Raw genomic sequence first — 15834 nt, 5'->3', positions numbered from 1 at the left:
GGAGTTGTACTATCCCGATGATCGGAGGGGGATAAGATAACGGAGTAGTCTGGCCAACTGCCTCCCAGTGAGCGACCGCTATCATGGAAATAGAGGCGGCAGCGGCGTTGCTCGCAAGCATCCTCTCAAAGAGAGGGATTGAGACAACGGTAAAGCAACTATATACGTTGATTAAATTAGGACAACGTTGGGGACATTTTAAAGACAATCAAACTATTTTTTCCGACCTTGAGTGGCGAGAGCTTGGCGACACTATGGGGGAGCAGACTATCACGGGGGACGAAAAGTCAAAGAAGGAGATTAAAGCAGTACAGGAACTGTGGAGATCTGTGTTAGAGACTTTAAAAGCCATGAAAGCTGAAAGAGAGGCGGCTTGTGCAGCCGCTCAAATGCTAGCCCCAGAACCCTTGCCTGATAAGCCAAAGAATACAGCATCTGGACTGTCTCGGTTCTTTGGGCTGTCTGCGGTCCGAGGTATGTCGGGCACCCCCAAAAAAACTGCCTTGGAAGTCAAGTATAGCGTTCTAGGGCGCGATGGCGCTTCTGAACCGCATGAGACCTACCCTCCGCTTACAGACTGCAAAGATGCAGAAACTAGCGGTAACGGGGCCCCTCTTTCACCTGAGACGGTCGCGGAAAAACAACGACCCGGGGAGGAGAAGCGGCTAGTTCCGTTAACCCCTCCCTGGCCAACAGCCCCGCCTCTAGAAGTCTCTTCAGGTGCGTCTACTCCGCCACAGGGTGACAGCAAAGCACAGAGTATGGCTGAGACTAATGAGCTCCTGAAGAAGGTGGTGCAACAGTTACAGGACTTAGCAATTACAGCCCAGAGGGGAGGAACAGAACACCTGTCCGGGGCGTCAGGGGGATCCCTACCCCCTTGCCTCCCTGGGCCACCAGCGACGGTTCAGCCCAGGCGCTGGAGCGAAGTGGCTAGAGACGCTATGCTGGACGGGCAGTGGCAAGCGGCATCCAGCTTGGGGGCGAGTGCTTTTCCTGTGTTGCAAGAGAATAACGGCAATAAGTGGGCGCCTCACGATTGGAAAATCCTACAGCAAGCAAAAGACACTGTGTCCCAGTATGGGATAAAATCAGAAGCTACGCGTCAGATTGTAATTTGGATTTTTTCGGCGGATTTCATGTGCCCTGCTGACTGCCAAAACCTTATGCGGCTTTTATTGTCACCTACGCAGTATTTGTTGTGGGGGTCGGAGTGGTCACGGCGGGCGGCGGGCGCTGCGGCACAACATCAAACGCAGGGGGATCCTCTTTATGGGATTACCGCGGAAATGATAACGGGGACGGGAAGGTTTAATGATATTAATGCTCAGTTAACTTTTCCTCCTGTTTTGTTGCAGTTGTCTGCCAAACTGGCACTAGACGCCTTTTCAGCCTTGCCCGGTTCGTCCGCTCCATCCTTTAGTTCTGTACAGCAAGGTGCCACTGAAACGTATAGTCATTTTATCGATCGCTTGTGGGGGGCGATACGTGATCATCCAGATTTGGGGGAGGATAACAAACAGCAAATGTTTCGAATTTTAGCTTCCGATAACGCTAACAATGCCACAAAAAATATATTAGCCACCCTGCCAAAAAGCGCAGGAATAGAAGAGATGCTCCTGCGAATGGAGCGTGCTCAAATTCGAAAACAGAATGAAGTAATGGCTGCTACATTGCAGACTACCATTAGGGAAGTGGTGCAACCGTTGGCGGCCGCTGTGCAGCGATCGTCTGAGACCTCACAGGTTTTTAAAGGAAACTGTTATCGTTGTGGAGAGAGGGGGCATAGCCGCCAGAACTGGAGAGCGATAGTTTGGTGTGACAGGTGTCAAAAAGGTACTCATGCTCAAAAGGCCTGTTCGGGAAACCTGAAGGGGAGCGCGAAGAGAGGGCGCGTGCAGAAACAAATGCACTCTCCAAGCGTGAACCAGAGAGGTTTCTCGACAACCACATCCCAGCAACCGCAGGGAGCCTGGGGGTTGACCTGGAAACAGCAGTAGAGGTCATGCTAACTAATTCTGAAGTTTGCAAAATCCCCAGCAACGCTAATGGGCCATTGATATCTGAGGACCAAAAGATAGGGGGGCTCTTATTAGGACGCTCCTCTGCTGGAGTAAAAGGACTAATTATTATTCCAGGAGTTATTGATGCTGACTATGAAGGGACAATCTATATAATGGCTTACACGTTGAACCCACCGCTTTTTGTGCCCAAGGGAAGTCGGATTGCTCAAAGTCTTGCTTTTAAGAGCCCAGTGACCTATTCCCTGCCAAGTGAGAAGAAGCGGGGCAGTGGAAGCTTTGGCTCCACTGGAACAGCAGTGTGTTTTTCGGCCAAATTAAACCACAGACCAATGATAAAAGGCAGCCTCCAGCAACAGGGCCTCACTGTATGGTTGAACGCAATGATGGATACGGGGGCAGATATCACCATCATAAGCTATTCACTTTGGCCCCCGCAGTGGAGACTAGAACCAGCAGGAACTGCTGTTGCTGGAGTAGGGGGTCAATCAGCTACCTACGTTAGCCGTGAGCCGATACAAATAACCTTCCCAGAGGGACAGCAGGTAAATAATCAGGTACACGTTTTGTCCCTTCCCAACGGTCTTGAAGCCTTAATTGGGCGAGACGTACTAAGCCAGACAGGGGCCATCCTGACAACTAAGCCTTTTTAGTTATGGGCACTGGGGAGCAATCGCGCAACCCCCCACTGACATGGATCTCTCATGATCCTACCTGGGTTGACCAGCGGCCCATGACCGAAGAGCGATTGCAAATCACAAAACAATTAGTTGCTGAACAATTGGCCCAAGGACATATTAAGCCTTCTGTTAGCCCGTGGAATACCCCTATTTTTGTAATTCCCCAAAAATCAGGCAAATGGAGGTTATTACATGACCTCAGGAAAATTAATGCTCAAATGTTACCTATGGGAACATTACAACCTGGAATGCCATCGCCAACCATGTTACCAGCTGGGTGGCACATATTGATAACTGATCTTAAAGACTGTTTTTTTACTATCCCTTTACACTCTCAAGATACTCAGCGCTTTGCCTTTTCAGTTCCGTCCATAAACAAGGCAAACCCTGCTGATCGATATGAATGGATAGTTTTGCCGCAGGGAATGAAAAATTCGCCTACATTATGCCAACTTTATGTAGCCAAAGCGCTACAGCCAGTGAGGCAGGAGTGGGCTAATACCATTATTTATCATTATATGGATGATATTTTGTGTTGTCAACAACAGCCTTTTACAGCAAAAAATATCCAATGGCTGACTATACTGTTGGCAGAAAAAGGGCTCGTGGTGGCACCAGAAAAAATTCAACAGTCTGCACCGTGGAAATATTTAGGCTGGACCATAGAAACATCAAAAATCCGGCCTCAAAAACTTACATTAAAAACCCCGTTAAAAACATTAACAAATATACAAACCCTTTTGGGAGATATTCAATGGGTCCGTAACTGTGCTGGAATTACTAGTGAAGCTATCAAACCACTAACTGAACTGCTCCGAGGGTCGCACCCTGCAGAAAAGATTTTGCTAACACCTAAACATTATGCTGTGTTGCAAAACATAGTGGACAAACTTTCTGTAGCTTGGACGACCCGACGGATCCTCAACCTTCCAATTTCACTTTTGGTTTGCAATCTGACCGAGTCACCGTTTGCGGTCGTTTGTCAATGGCACAACAAAGACAGGGCAGCAAGGGAGTCGTTCACAGATACGGATGCCATTGACACGACCACAATAGATACGACTACAAGTGACCAGATTAGCAAACGAAGTAAACAGAAACAACAATTGGCAAATCAACAAAATTTTTATATTCTGGAGTGGATATTTTTACGAGTGCAACCCCCTACGAGCATACAAACGAGACCAGAAGCAGTGGGCGAATTAATTCGCAAAGGGCGGTCACGGATTCTAGAACTAACAGGAGAAGAGCCTGCCGCTATCAGCATTCCCGTTAACGCAGCAGACTTGGAATGGTGGATGCGTAATTCCTTAGCCATCCAAGAGGCGTTACTAGGGTATGCGGGAATCGTGCATTCTCGACAACCTCAGGGGAAATTATGGCAGTTAATAAAACAAAATCAATGGCTGGAGAAACCTAAGGTCATAGAAGGGCCAATTCCGGGAGGTATTACAGCATACACCGATGCCGGAAAGAGGTCCAAGAGAGCTGTCTGTGTATGGTATGAGGCTGATAAATGGCACCGTCAGTCTCTCATGGGACAGGAGGGAGACACCTTGCAGACGCTAGAACTGACCGCAGTAATATGGGCGTTGGAGCATTGGTTAAATTTCCCACTAAACGTGGTATCTGATTCTTTATATGTTGTCGGGCTGGTGCCAAGGATTCAAGACGCGTTAATCAGGGAAGCTAGCAATCCTCGCTTAGGAAAGTTATTTATCAGGTTACGGTCAGTTGTGTCACAGAGAACTGCTCTGTGTGCAGTCCTGCACATACGCAGCCATCAGTGGGATTTGGGTCTGGGCCAAGGTAACCAAACAGCTGACAACCTTGTTAGTCCCGTGAGTCATGTACCACCGGTGGACCGGTTTCTTCAAGCCAGACAAGCCCATGAAATATTCCATCAGAATGCAAAAAGTCTGCGAAGGCAATATGGATTGTCTGACAGTGAAGCTCGTTCCATTGTTCATGCCTGTCCCAAGTGCGGCAATCATGGGCCAGGAGTAGGACTAGGAGTAAACCCGCGGGGCCTTAAGGCTTTGGAGCTCTGGCAGATGGATGTGACTCACATTGCTGAGTTTGGACGTTTGAAATATGTGCACGTCACAGTAGATACCTTCTCCAAGGCGATGTGGGCCACGGCACTGCCGGGGGAGAAAGCTCAACATGTGTGCAAACACCTCCTTGCCTGTTTCGCAGCTCTGGGAGTACCGGAACATATTAAAACGGACAACGGTCCTGCATATATCAGTGCTAAGTTGGGGTCCTTTTTAAGGACATGGAACATTAAACGTACCACTGGTATCCCGCACTCTCCAGAAGGACAGGGTCTTGTGGAACGTGCACATCAAGTGCTTAAAGACTACCTGCAAAAACAGAAGGGGGACGAACAGGACCCCCAGATGAGGCTTAATAAGGTCCTTTTTACTTTAAATTATCTCTGTTTGATGGGTGACAGAGAAGAGCCACCAATTGTTATTCACCATCAAAATCTTAAATTTAATCAACAGACTGTAATTCCGAACTTAAAAGTGATCTACCGGGATCCTGCCACAGGCCAATGGCTGGGCCCTCTACCTGTAATCTTTAGTGGAAGAGGATATATGTGTGTTTCCACAGGTAATGGACCGGTCTGGGTGCCCAGCAGATCTGTGAAGCCTGCATTATCATCAGGACAACAGGAATCAGAGGACTCGTAACTACAAAACTTAACTCTGAGCGGTTTATCTTTTACCACTGTGTTTCCAAAGACAGCGGTGAAGGATAAGATAAATTGCTTAAAGTGCTTATGGTGTGTGCCGTGGGTATTGTGTCAGTGTTACCATTGTGATAAGAAGTGGTGGGCACAGTGCACACGCGCACAAAAGTGGTATGAAACCTACTATCTAAAAGAAATAGCGTTATATAGAATATTAATAACCACTAGACACGAAATAGTTAACACGCTTGCCTTTGCTAAAAGTAAATATGCATGGATTGGCCTAGTTAATGAAAATGCTAAACTAATTACTGTATGTAACATGAAATATAAGAAGAAAAACCTAGTCCCTGAAGGGCAATGGGATTTTGTAAAGGAACAGTGTCAAAGGCGCTTTGCCTGGAAACAAAAGAGGTAACTGGAATAGGAATAATCTGTGTCGGACTGATTTTGCAAGTCTTGAACTCCGTGGAAAGCATTTGGATGCCTCCACAACCAAAAGAGAATGTATGGGTAACCCTGGCCAATCAAACTGGACAAGATTCCGTCTGTCTATCCTTATCTTCTCCCGGCAACCCCTTTTCTACCTGCCTAGTGGGGCTTCCTTTAGATAATTGGGACTTGGGCCTGACTAGTCCTTTCAAGGAGGCCTGCGGGGGGGGACAACACGCCACTGACAATTGGGATGGATGCCTACCACATCTTAATCACTTGCCAATAGAACCCCAGGAACTCGAGCTGTTAGGGTCCATAAAAATGGACTGGTGTTTGTATTTCAATTATTCAGGGGCCAATATTTCCCGGGCCTGGTCAGTTAACGCTACCCTGGAAATCTATAAAAATGAATCACTATGGTGTAACCAGACAAGCAACAATACATCTAAGTCGTCCAATGTGCCTATCGGGCTACCCAGAGGAGTTTTCTTAATATGTGGAGATCGGGCCTGGCCTGGCATTCCATCGCACATTACCGGAGGGCCATGCTCGTTGGGGAGACTAACTTTATTCACGCCGAATATATCCTCTATTTTAGATCATAGGAGGGCCCCCCACAAGACGCGCACCAGGCGAGGGGAGCATGCCTATGATTCACAGTGTGACGACAAGGTAAATCTGTGGAATCCAAGTGCGATAGCTGCAGCTTCAATCTTGGCCCCAGGTGTAGCCGCAGCAAAAAGTTTGGTCATTCTAAACAAACTAGGATGTTGGCTGGCAAAGCAATCAAACGCAACCTCTGAGGCCCTTACAGGGCTACTAATGGATGCAGATTCAATACGGCATGCTACCCTGCAAAATAGAGCAGCCATAGATTTTTTACTCTTGGCACAGGGTCATGGGTGTGAAGAGATAGAAGGTACGTGTTGTATGAACTTATCGGATCACTCCGAGTCAATTCACCGTAGTATTCAAATGTTAAAAGAAGGAGTCCAGAAATTAAAAACAGAGGATCCGTGGGATTGGTTAACCAAAATGTTTGACAAGTTAGGTTTTAGTGGCTGGCTAGTTAGCTTAATAAAGATTATGGGACTGTGTCTGATTATATTTTTATGCATATTACTGTGTGTTCCTTGCTTATTACAATGTATGCAAAGAATGATTAACAAGTCTATTTCTACGATATGGGTTGCTCAAAAACAAGAAGGGGGAATTGTGGAGGAATGGCTGAACAAGGGGAAACTCCGACAAGGGTGGGCAGGGCACCCCGAGGTTCACGCCTGCAGGAAGACATCCCCCATCTCTGCGGGAGATCGCGGGTCACATGAGGGGGTGGGTTTTGGGGGTGAATTTAGGGGATTTGGGGGGGGACGTACCGTGAGGAAGGCGCCGGCGCCGTAGCCAGTGACCATGGTGCGGATGGGCTGGCGGAGGCCAATGGGGTGTGGGGCCAAGTGGGCCACGCCCAGCCACAGGTTGTACACCTGCCCCCCCCTTGTTAAAAGATGGGGGGTCAGGGGGCTGAATTTGGGGTGTCCCCTCCCCCCCCCAGTTTCCTCCTCACCCCAAGGTGTCCCCCCCCATCCCCTCAGTGTGTCCCCCAACCCGTGAGCAGCAGAAGGGTCCACGTCGTCTCCGTCCCAGTGACGACCACCTACCGGAAGCGGATGGAGGGGGGAAGCTGATGCGGAAGACGGGCTGGGTGTCGGCGGGGTTGTACACCTCCAGGGTGTCACACTGCTCCTGCCCCCTCAGCGCGTAGACGGGGGCGGGCTCCCCACGGGCATCCACTGTCACCTGTGGGGAGGAGGGGATGGTCACCCCGCGTGGCAGTGGCATGGGGGAAAGGGTCGGCGTACATCCTTGACGCCGCAGGAGAGGGCCTGGCAGTGGCAGGCGCGGCGGCTGGAGTCACGGAGGAAGAAGGTGGTCCCGCCATAATCCAGGAGGAAGAGGTGCTGCTGGGCAGGCACCAGCTTGTGATAGTCATGGGAGGGGGGAGACAGGATGGAGGCCATCAGCGCTCGCTGCCGGCAGCGGCCCAGGCTCTGGAGGTACAGCCCCTTGGTGTCTGGAGGGGGGAAAGCAGGGACATTGTCACCAGCTGGGGGACAAAGTGCCACCCTCTCCCCCCATTGGCAAGGGCAGACTCGCAGTTGAGGATGGCGGCCCTCTTGCAGGGCCAGGCGCTGGCGGCAGCAGGGAGGGAGAGGGGTGCAGCGGTGGTGCCAGGCGGCCTCGCTGCCGCACACCTCGTGGAGGCAGCGGCAGGTCTGGCCCAGTCTCAGCAGGTCGGGCAGCGTCAGGAAGGAGACGATGTGCAGTAGCTGTGGGGAGAGAGGGGGCGAGAGCATCAACCCTGGGACCCCCCCTGCTTTCAGGGGGAGACCCCAGCCCCGCCATCCACCCCTACTCAACTCACCATCTCAGGGGGGAGACGCTGGATGGCAGCCATGTCCTTCCCCTCCTCACCACCCTTCAGGCTGCTGTGGGGTTGGGCTGCGGGGAGGGGATGTGGGTGAGGGGATGGCGGGCAGCCCCACGGCAAGCACCACCCCCACCCCTCCTCATCCACCCCACCGCCATCCCGGCGGCCTCACCGTCATGTCCTCGCCACCGTCAGCTGGATGCTGGCAGCGATGGCGGCGAGAAGCCCCGTGGCCCATGGCTGCCGCCTAGTGGCACGGCCACGGGATACTGACGCTCTGGGAGCCGGTGGCTCCCATGAAGACAGGGGGTTCCAGTACACAGGGGTGGCTGGGGGGGGGCGGAGGGGAGAGAGGGGGGAGGGGTGGAAGGGGGGAAGAGGGGCCCCGAGCCTGGGCCAGGGGCTGCTCGGCCTCGGGGCAGGCCCCACGTGCCCCATGTTGAAACTCGGCCTGGCTGCCAGCAGAGCCCGCCTTCTTCTCACCTGGGTCTTTGCTGGCATAGGTCAGGAGGGCTGTCCGTCTCCTGCCCTGCGGTGATGCTGCCTCTGATTGGCCCCCAGGTGGTCAGGCTGCTGCGCTGCGGTGCCCGCCCCTCACCTGAGGTGATGACATCTGGTTGGCCACCTGGGCTGTCACTCTGCCCCGGCTTCAGGCCCACCCTCCCCTGAGGTGATGCTCTCTCTTATTGGCTGCCCGAGGGGTCACTCCTCCCCCACCAGTGCCCGCCCTCCCCTGGGGTGATGTTTCATCTGATTGGCTGTCTGCTTACATTCAAGCACGTGCCTTGCCCCCGCCTCCTCAAATGCGATTGGCTGTCCTGGGTCCACGGCCTCCCCATAGACTTCTGGGCGGAGGTTGCCAGGCGACAGCTCCGCCTTGAGGGTTTAGACCCTCAAAGTGAGACTGTGGGCCCTAGAAATGGCTGTGGGTCATAAAAGACAGGTTGGGACCCGAACAATGAGGATTTGGGCCCCAAAACCGGGGCTTTGGGCACTGAAAGGATGGGCTAGATGCTGCAAATGACGCTTTGGACCCTGGAAAGGAGGGGAACCTCTTGGTTCCCATCTGGGCTGGCTTTGGTGCCCAGTAACTCCACGCAACACACCACCCGTCCTGTCCCGAGCGACCACCATAACAGATGGAGCCCAAAGTCACGGGCCCAAGGGCCTCACTGGGCATTTTGTGGAGATTTTATCGACATTTTACAGGGGTGGTCCATAGACGGAGGGAATGGTACCTGTGTGTTATAGCAAAGGATGGGAAGGGGAGTGGTGGTTCATGGGGATGCATTGGATAGTGTGGGACCTGAGCCTGACCTGAACGGCATGGAACAGGGGGTGGAGAAAGGACTGTTGTGCTTTAACCCCAGCCGGTAACCGAGCACCACACGGCCGCTCGCTCACTCCCCCCAGCGGGATGGGGGGAGAGAATCGGAAGAGTAAGAGTGAGAAAACTCATGAGATAAAAAGTTTAATAATTGAAATGAACTATAATAACAATAATAATAACAATAATAATAATAATAATAATAATAATAATAATGATGAAAACTGTAATGAAAAGGAAAATAACAAAGAGGGAGAAGTAAAACCCAGGAAAGACAAGTGATGCAAATGAAAACCATTGCTCACCACCAACTGACCGATGCCCGGCCAGTGGCCCCCCCTGCCAACCTCCCCCCGCAGTTTTATTGCTGAGCATGACGTCATGTGGTGTGGAATATCCCTTTGGTCAGCTGGGGTCAGCTGTCCCAACTGTGTCCCCTCCCTGCTTTCTGTGCACCCCAGCCTCCTCGCTGGCGGGGCAGATAAAATGCCCAAAGCACAGGAGGTTCCCCAGATACATTGGAAATCACTTGTGAAGAGACAGGGGCAGCTTATTGCTGCTGAAAGACAAGTGATTGAATCAGCTTCTTCAGTGCATCTTCGAGCTCCTGGTTCCTCATGCTGTAGATGAGGGGGTTTGCTGGAGGAACCACCAAGTACAGACCAGCCACCACCAGATCCAGGGATGGGGAGGAGATGGAGGGGGGCTTCAGGTAGGTGAACATGCCGGTGCTGACAACCAGGGGGACCACGGCCAGGTGAGGGAGGCACATGGAAAAGGCTTTGTGTCATCCCTGTTCAGAGGGGATCCTCAGCACAGCCCTGAAGATCTGCACGTAGGACGCCACAATGAAAACAAAACACCCCAAAGCTAGACAGACACTAACCACAAGAAGCCCAGCTTCCCTGAGGTGGTCTGAGTCTGAGCAGGAGAGCTTGAGGACCTGGGGGATTTCACAGAAGAACTGATGTACAGCATTGCCCTTGCAGATGGGTATGGAAAATGTATTGGCAGTGTGCAAGAGAGCATTGAGAAACCCACTGCCCCAGGCAGCTGCTGCCGTGTGGGCACAAGCTCTGCCGCCCACCAGCGTCCCATCGTGCAGGGGTTTGCAGATGGCCACATAGCAGTCGTAGGCCATGACAGTCAGAAGACAATACTCTGCTCCAACCAAGGCGGCAAACAGAAAGACCTGGGCAGCACATCCTGCGTAGGAGATGGCCCTGGTGTCCCAGAGGGAATTGGCCATGGCTTTGGGGAGAGTGTTGGAGATGGAGCCCAGGTCAAGGAGGGAGAGGTTGAGGAGGAAGAAGTACATGGGGGGTGTGGAGGCGGTGGTCACAGGCTATAGCGGTGATGATGAGGCCGTTTCCCAGGAGGGCAGCCAGGAAGGTGCCCCGGAAGAGACAGAAGTGCAAGAGCTGCAGCTCTTGCCAGTGAAGGCCAGGAGGAGGACCTGGGTGATGGAGCTGCTGTTGGACATCTGCTCTTTCTGGGCACGGGGTCCTGTTCTCAGAGGAACAGTCAATGAAGAGTTAGGGGAGACTTCTCTGAGGAAAATCAAAGCCTTTCTCCTAGACCTTCACCCTGCTACACCCCCCGCCCCCCCCGCCCCTCATTCCTTTTCCAGGAAACCTTCCTCAGCTCCGTGGCTGGAGCTCTGGTCGGTGCTGGCTGAATGTGCTGTGAGGAGCAGGGCCTCTGCCCGCTGGCTGCCAAGGAGTCAGCCCTGCTCTGCAGCAGTGGGTTCATGGGAACAGAGGGGGCAGGGGCCAGTCCTGGTGTTTGACTTTGTCAGGTGAAACCGGTCCTAACGCAGAAGGGCCTGTCAGCATCGGCACTCCCAGTGCTGAGGAACTGAGATGCCAGAAGGCAGATTGAGAGGCTTGGGGCTTCTTGCAGCTCCCCCTAACTCCCCTGGGGATTGTTCTTGGATGTCAGAAGCCCTCAGCATTTCTGCTGCACTCGAGGAGAACAGAGCGAGTCCTGTGAGGCAAAAGGATTGCCTGTGGCTTAGTGCAGAATGTCTGTCCCTCTGACTTGTTCTGAGCTGCCATGGGCTTGTTATTCATGAGCTGGAGGGTGATCACACTCTCGTGTTACCCTGAGAAACAACCAGACACTGCTGAGAGCAGAGGGCTCCAGTGCAGACCGCTAAATGTCTCACCCTTTCTCAAGGTCTCAGCACCCCACTTCTAGCCAAGGACACACATGGCTCATTTCACCAACCCAACAGCATTTCCGCAGTCGTAGAGTCTTTGCGTTTCTCTGTGGGGCTTTCGGATAACACAAAGGAGCTATGGGACAGGTCTGTATCCTGAAGGGCAGCTCACAGCTTGGGAGGACACCCCAAGGAGATAGCCAAGTGTCCTAACGATAGCATCTGATTAAGGGAAAACCAGCCCCACAGGTGAGAGGAAAGCTGGGACACTTGTTCCCATGCACACACCCGCATGAATTGACCAACAAGATCAGTGTGTGACTCTGTAGCTGAAATTCCCATCCCTAGGGAGCCTGACAGCAAGAATGAAATAACAATAACACAGACAAGTGGAGAAACAAGCAAATAGACAGCGAGGGTCTGGCTGAGAGAGGCCAGGGCAGAGGCAGCCGGGCACTCAGGGCAGCGTCAGGGGGTCTGAAGAGGTGCCGGCTTCTGCCGTGCAACATCTCCTCAGTCCACATAAGAGAAGGGAGACGATCTGAGATGTTTGGCAGCTCCGGGCAGGCTCTCAGAGGCACAGTGGAGCGAGGCCGATTCCAAAAGCATGGTTTGTCCTACTGGAGCATGGATGTCTACGAGAGGTGTAAATGTTTCCCTCTGGACACTGGTATTCTTGACCCATAACAAAAAGGACACACAAGCAGTGACAGAGAGCTGTTGGTTGGAGCCTGTGCCAGGCAGGGATTCAGCCGAAGCAATGCAGGCATCTCATCCCCAGCTGGAAGCCCTCGGCATGAAGTGGGATCCATCTCCCCCCATGCAACCCACAGACCCACGTCTTAAGGGATGTCAAGACTGGCCACCGCTCCAAGCCACTCCTTAGGACTCACCTGAAACACACAGCCAGCCACGTCCCCTCCTCCTCTTGGGCTGGCAGAGACAGGAGGTCACCAGTGCAGGCACACACACGACACTCTCTGTGTTCACAAGCACACACATGGTCATGGATCCCTCGCATACTGGCACGGCCCCTCTGTCCCCCTGGTACCCCTGCCCAGATCTCTTTCCTCTGACCCACCCCACGGTCCCCTACTCGCTGGCTGGTCCATCTTGGTGCTGCCTGCAAACAGGCAGCACTCACGCATTTGTCCTGCGGGCACCCCACACCCGCCCATCTCCCCAGGTGCCAGCACGGACCCTCTGCCTGCCTGAGACCCCAGCCGGGACCCGAGGCCCCCCTAGTCACCAGCTGGTCCAGCTTGAAGTTTGCTGGTGAATGCACACGCACGCCCCGTGCACACCAGGTTTGGGGAAGATACAGACACTTACAGAGCCTCTCACTTGCCTCACTCATGCCAGTCCCCCCCCGTAAGTGGTTTTCAGGACACACACCGTTCCCGCCCCAGTGCCTGGTGGCTGAGACCCCCATGGGGTCACCCCAAAACAGCCCTGAACCCCTCAGTTCTACCCCAGACCCCATCAGCTCCCCCAGACATCCTTATCCTCCTCAGCTACTCCCAGACCCTCTGATGCCCTTAGTTCCCCCCAGACTCCCCACACCCCGCCCCGGTCGGCCCCCTGACACCCCTGACCTCCTCAGTCCCCCCAGGCCGCCTTTGACCCCCTGATTTCCCCCCAGGCCCCCAACACCCTCAGTTCCCCCCAGGCAGCCCAGAGCCCCCCCAGACCCCCTCAGTCCCCCCTGGCCTGCCCAGGTCCCAGGTTCCCTCTCCCCTACAGACCCACAGGTCCCCAGCCAGGCCCCAAACTCTCCTCACGGGGACGCGTGCAGCAGAGGCCGCCCCACCCCCATAGGGCTGTGTGCAGCAGGGGCCACGCTCCCCTCACCCAGGGCCGTGGTGCAGGGGCGGCCGTGTTACACCTCTCGGCCCTCCTGGAGCTGCACAGGGCGGCTGGGCCCCCTCCCCAGCTCCCTTCCTCCCTCCTCCTGTCTGCTATTTTCCACCAAGACAATGAACGGTGGAAGGTAAAACCATGAAGTTTGTTTTAAACAATGTTAGCTGACTCAGAAAGCATTTGTGTATGTAATAAGGCGGTGAGCAACTTTACCTCCTAACTCAGCTTCGTAGCAATGCTTCCTATTTAAGAACTTTGTGCTCCGAAACTCAGGAAGCAGGCTGCTTTGTGAACAAAATAGCGGAGTTGGCTTTTTAAAATCTAAGAGCAAATGGACACCATTAGCTTGCAGTTCTTTCTCTGGATGTACATGGGGAGAGACTCAAGGGGACTTCCGCTCCTTTGGTCATTTCCCATGTAAATCAAGTGAGACAGGGACGCTGGATTTTGAAGGAAGAACTGTCTGTGTCATCTCATCCCTTTTCCTGATAGCTCTTTGGAGAGGTGTTAAAGAAAAGTTAGCCAGGCAGCATAACCAAGAGGAGGAGATTTCAATGTGATCAAGAGAATCCAGTTCCAGAAGAAGACCAAGATGAAGCAGAGCGCGGTGAAGAAGAGTTTCTGGGAAAACACGCCTTAACATGGATCAAAGCGGAGTTGAGTTCGCACAGGACTATTCTACGGAAGACAATGAAAATGTTTTTCAAGAACGACGGACAAAGGGCAATGAAACTAAGTATGAGACAGACCATGAGAGATGTGCTACATCTGCTTTTCTGATCTCTCTCTCTCAAACCAGCACACAGCGTTTCTTCCATAATGATGCTGCCCTTCTAATGATGGGAGAAGGGAGTGCTGCTTGGATGTGTTCCCTGTGAGGGGACGTGACCACAGGCAGATTCTCTCCAGTGAAGGGGCTGGTTGACACAATTTTTGTCACGCCTTTAAGCTGTGACCTGATCTGTAGAGGTGAGACTAACTTTCTGAAGCTGGCTTCCTCAGGCACTTCAGGTTCTTCTGCTGTTCATGCCTGGCTGTGTATGTAGAGAAGCCACGTGGGCTTTGCACGGGGTCAGGGTGTCAACAGCATGTGCTCCTCAGCTAGTGCTCACTGGAGAAACTCAACGGGAGAGCCCATCTCGATGGTTCAGCTGTGAGGAGAGCTGCAGTTCTCATGAGCTGTCAGCTGTGGAGCACATCATGACCACGATGATAACCCCTTTCATTAACATGGGAGCCATTGGCTCCATACTCCTAAGCGGGACCTCCTATTCTCACATTTCTGGCTGGTCTTTTGACAGCTTGTGCTACTCTGAAGCAACCCAAACAGGAGAAGGGGAAGACGGAGAGGCGGATGTGGTTCTCCTTTTCCACTGGCTCACAAAGTTCTCCAGGTCATAGGTGCCCTCTGCTCACTGACTCTCATGGAGCTTCTTGCTGTGTTTTGTTGGGATGAGTCACATGTCCAAGACACCTCAAGTACATCAGCTGCCTTCTGGTGACAGCTTACGCTGCTTGAAAAGACGACAGAGTCCCTCACGGTGGTTTTGGCTTCATGACATCTGATGGTGAAGTTGCTCACGTTGATTGTTACTCAAGTCCAATGGACAGGTTGACAAAGGCCTGAGTAGGGTGGCTGGTTTTTTGGCCAAAGGGAATGGTAGGAGCCCTCACATCGTCTGCCTTCTGATCCCAGGGAGGCAGAGTTGGATGACGGGCAGTGTGGGAATGACCCACCAGGAACATCCCTACGGTCCAAACTTTTCCTCTTCAGAGCTTTGGTCTGGAAGAGGTAGTCCCTCACCCCAGGGCATGCTGGGAGAGGGGACCTCCAGCCCAGCCCTGGCACAGCAGAGGTTCCTCCAGGACCCCGAGGTGACAGCCTGGGCTTGGCCCCAGAGCAGGGAGCTGCTGGCCAAGGGTGGTGAGGAGCTTTCTAATGCTCGGGATTTGACGTCCTCCCTCCTGGCAGTAGAGGCCAGGAATGACACTGTCTGCTCGGCACGCTGGGGGTGCTCCCCGTCTGAAGGAAGGACACCACGAGACTGAGCTTGTTGTAGTAGCTTTAATCAAATACATCCATTCTTCCCCAGGAGAGATGCACCTCTGCCTGGTTCAGCAGGGCCAGCAGCACAGCACCCGCAGGGACCACACTGATGAGTGCTGTGCCCTTGGAGATGTCAGGATCAGTATCGTCTGAGCTGCCAGGGAGCAGATGGAGGGT

At 53.0% G+C, this 15834-nt stretch overlaps 1 pseudogene; it reads right to left on the bottom strand.

Annotated features, from left to right (window-relative positions):
- Window positions 1-10114: 10114 nt before the first annotated feature.
- LOC143173328 (olfactory receptor 14A16-like) lies at window positions 10115-11072 on the bottom strand (annotated as a pseudogene).
- Between the last annotated feature and the right edge of the window lie 4762 nt (window positions 11073-15834).

Source organism: Aptenodytes patagonicus, unplaced genomic scaffold, assembly GCF_965638725.1.
Source record: "Aptenodytes patagonicus unplaced genomic scaffold, bAptPat1.pri.cur scaffold_64, whole genome shotgun sequence".
Taxonomy (NCBI): Eukaryota; Metazoa; Chordata; class Aves; order Sphenisciformes; family Spheniscidae; genus Aptenodytes; species Aptenodytes patagonicus.
Note: the sequence above shows the minus strand (reverse complement) of the source record. Positions and strands in the feature narration are given on the sequence as shown.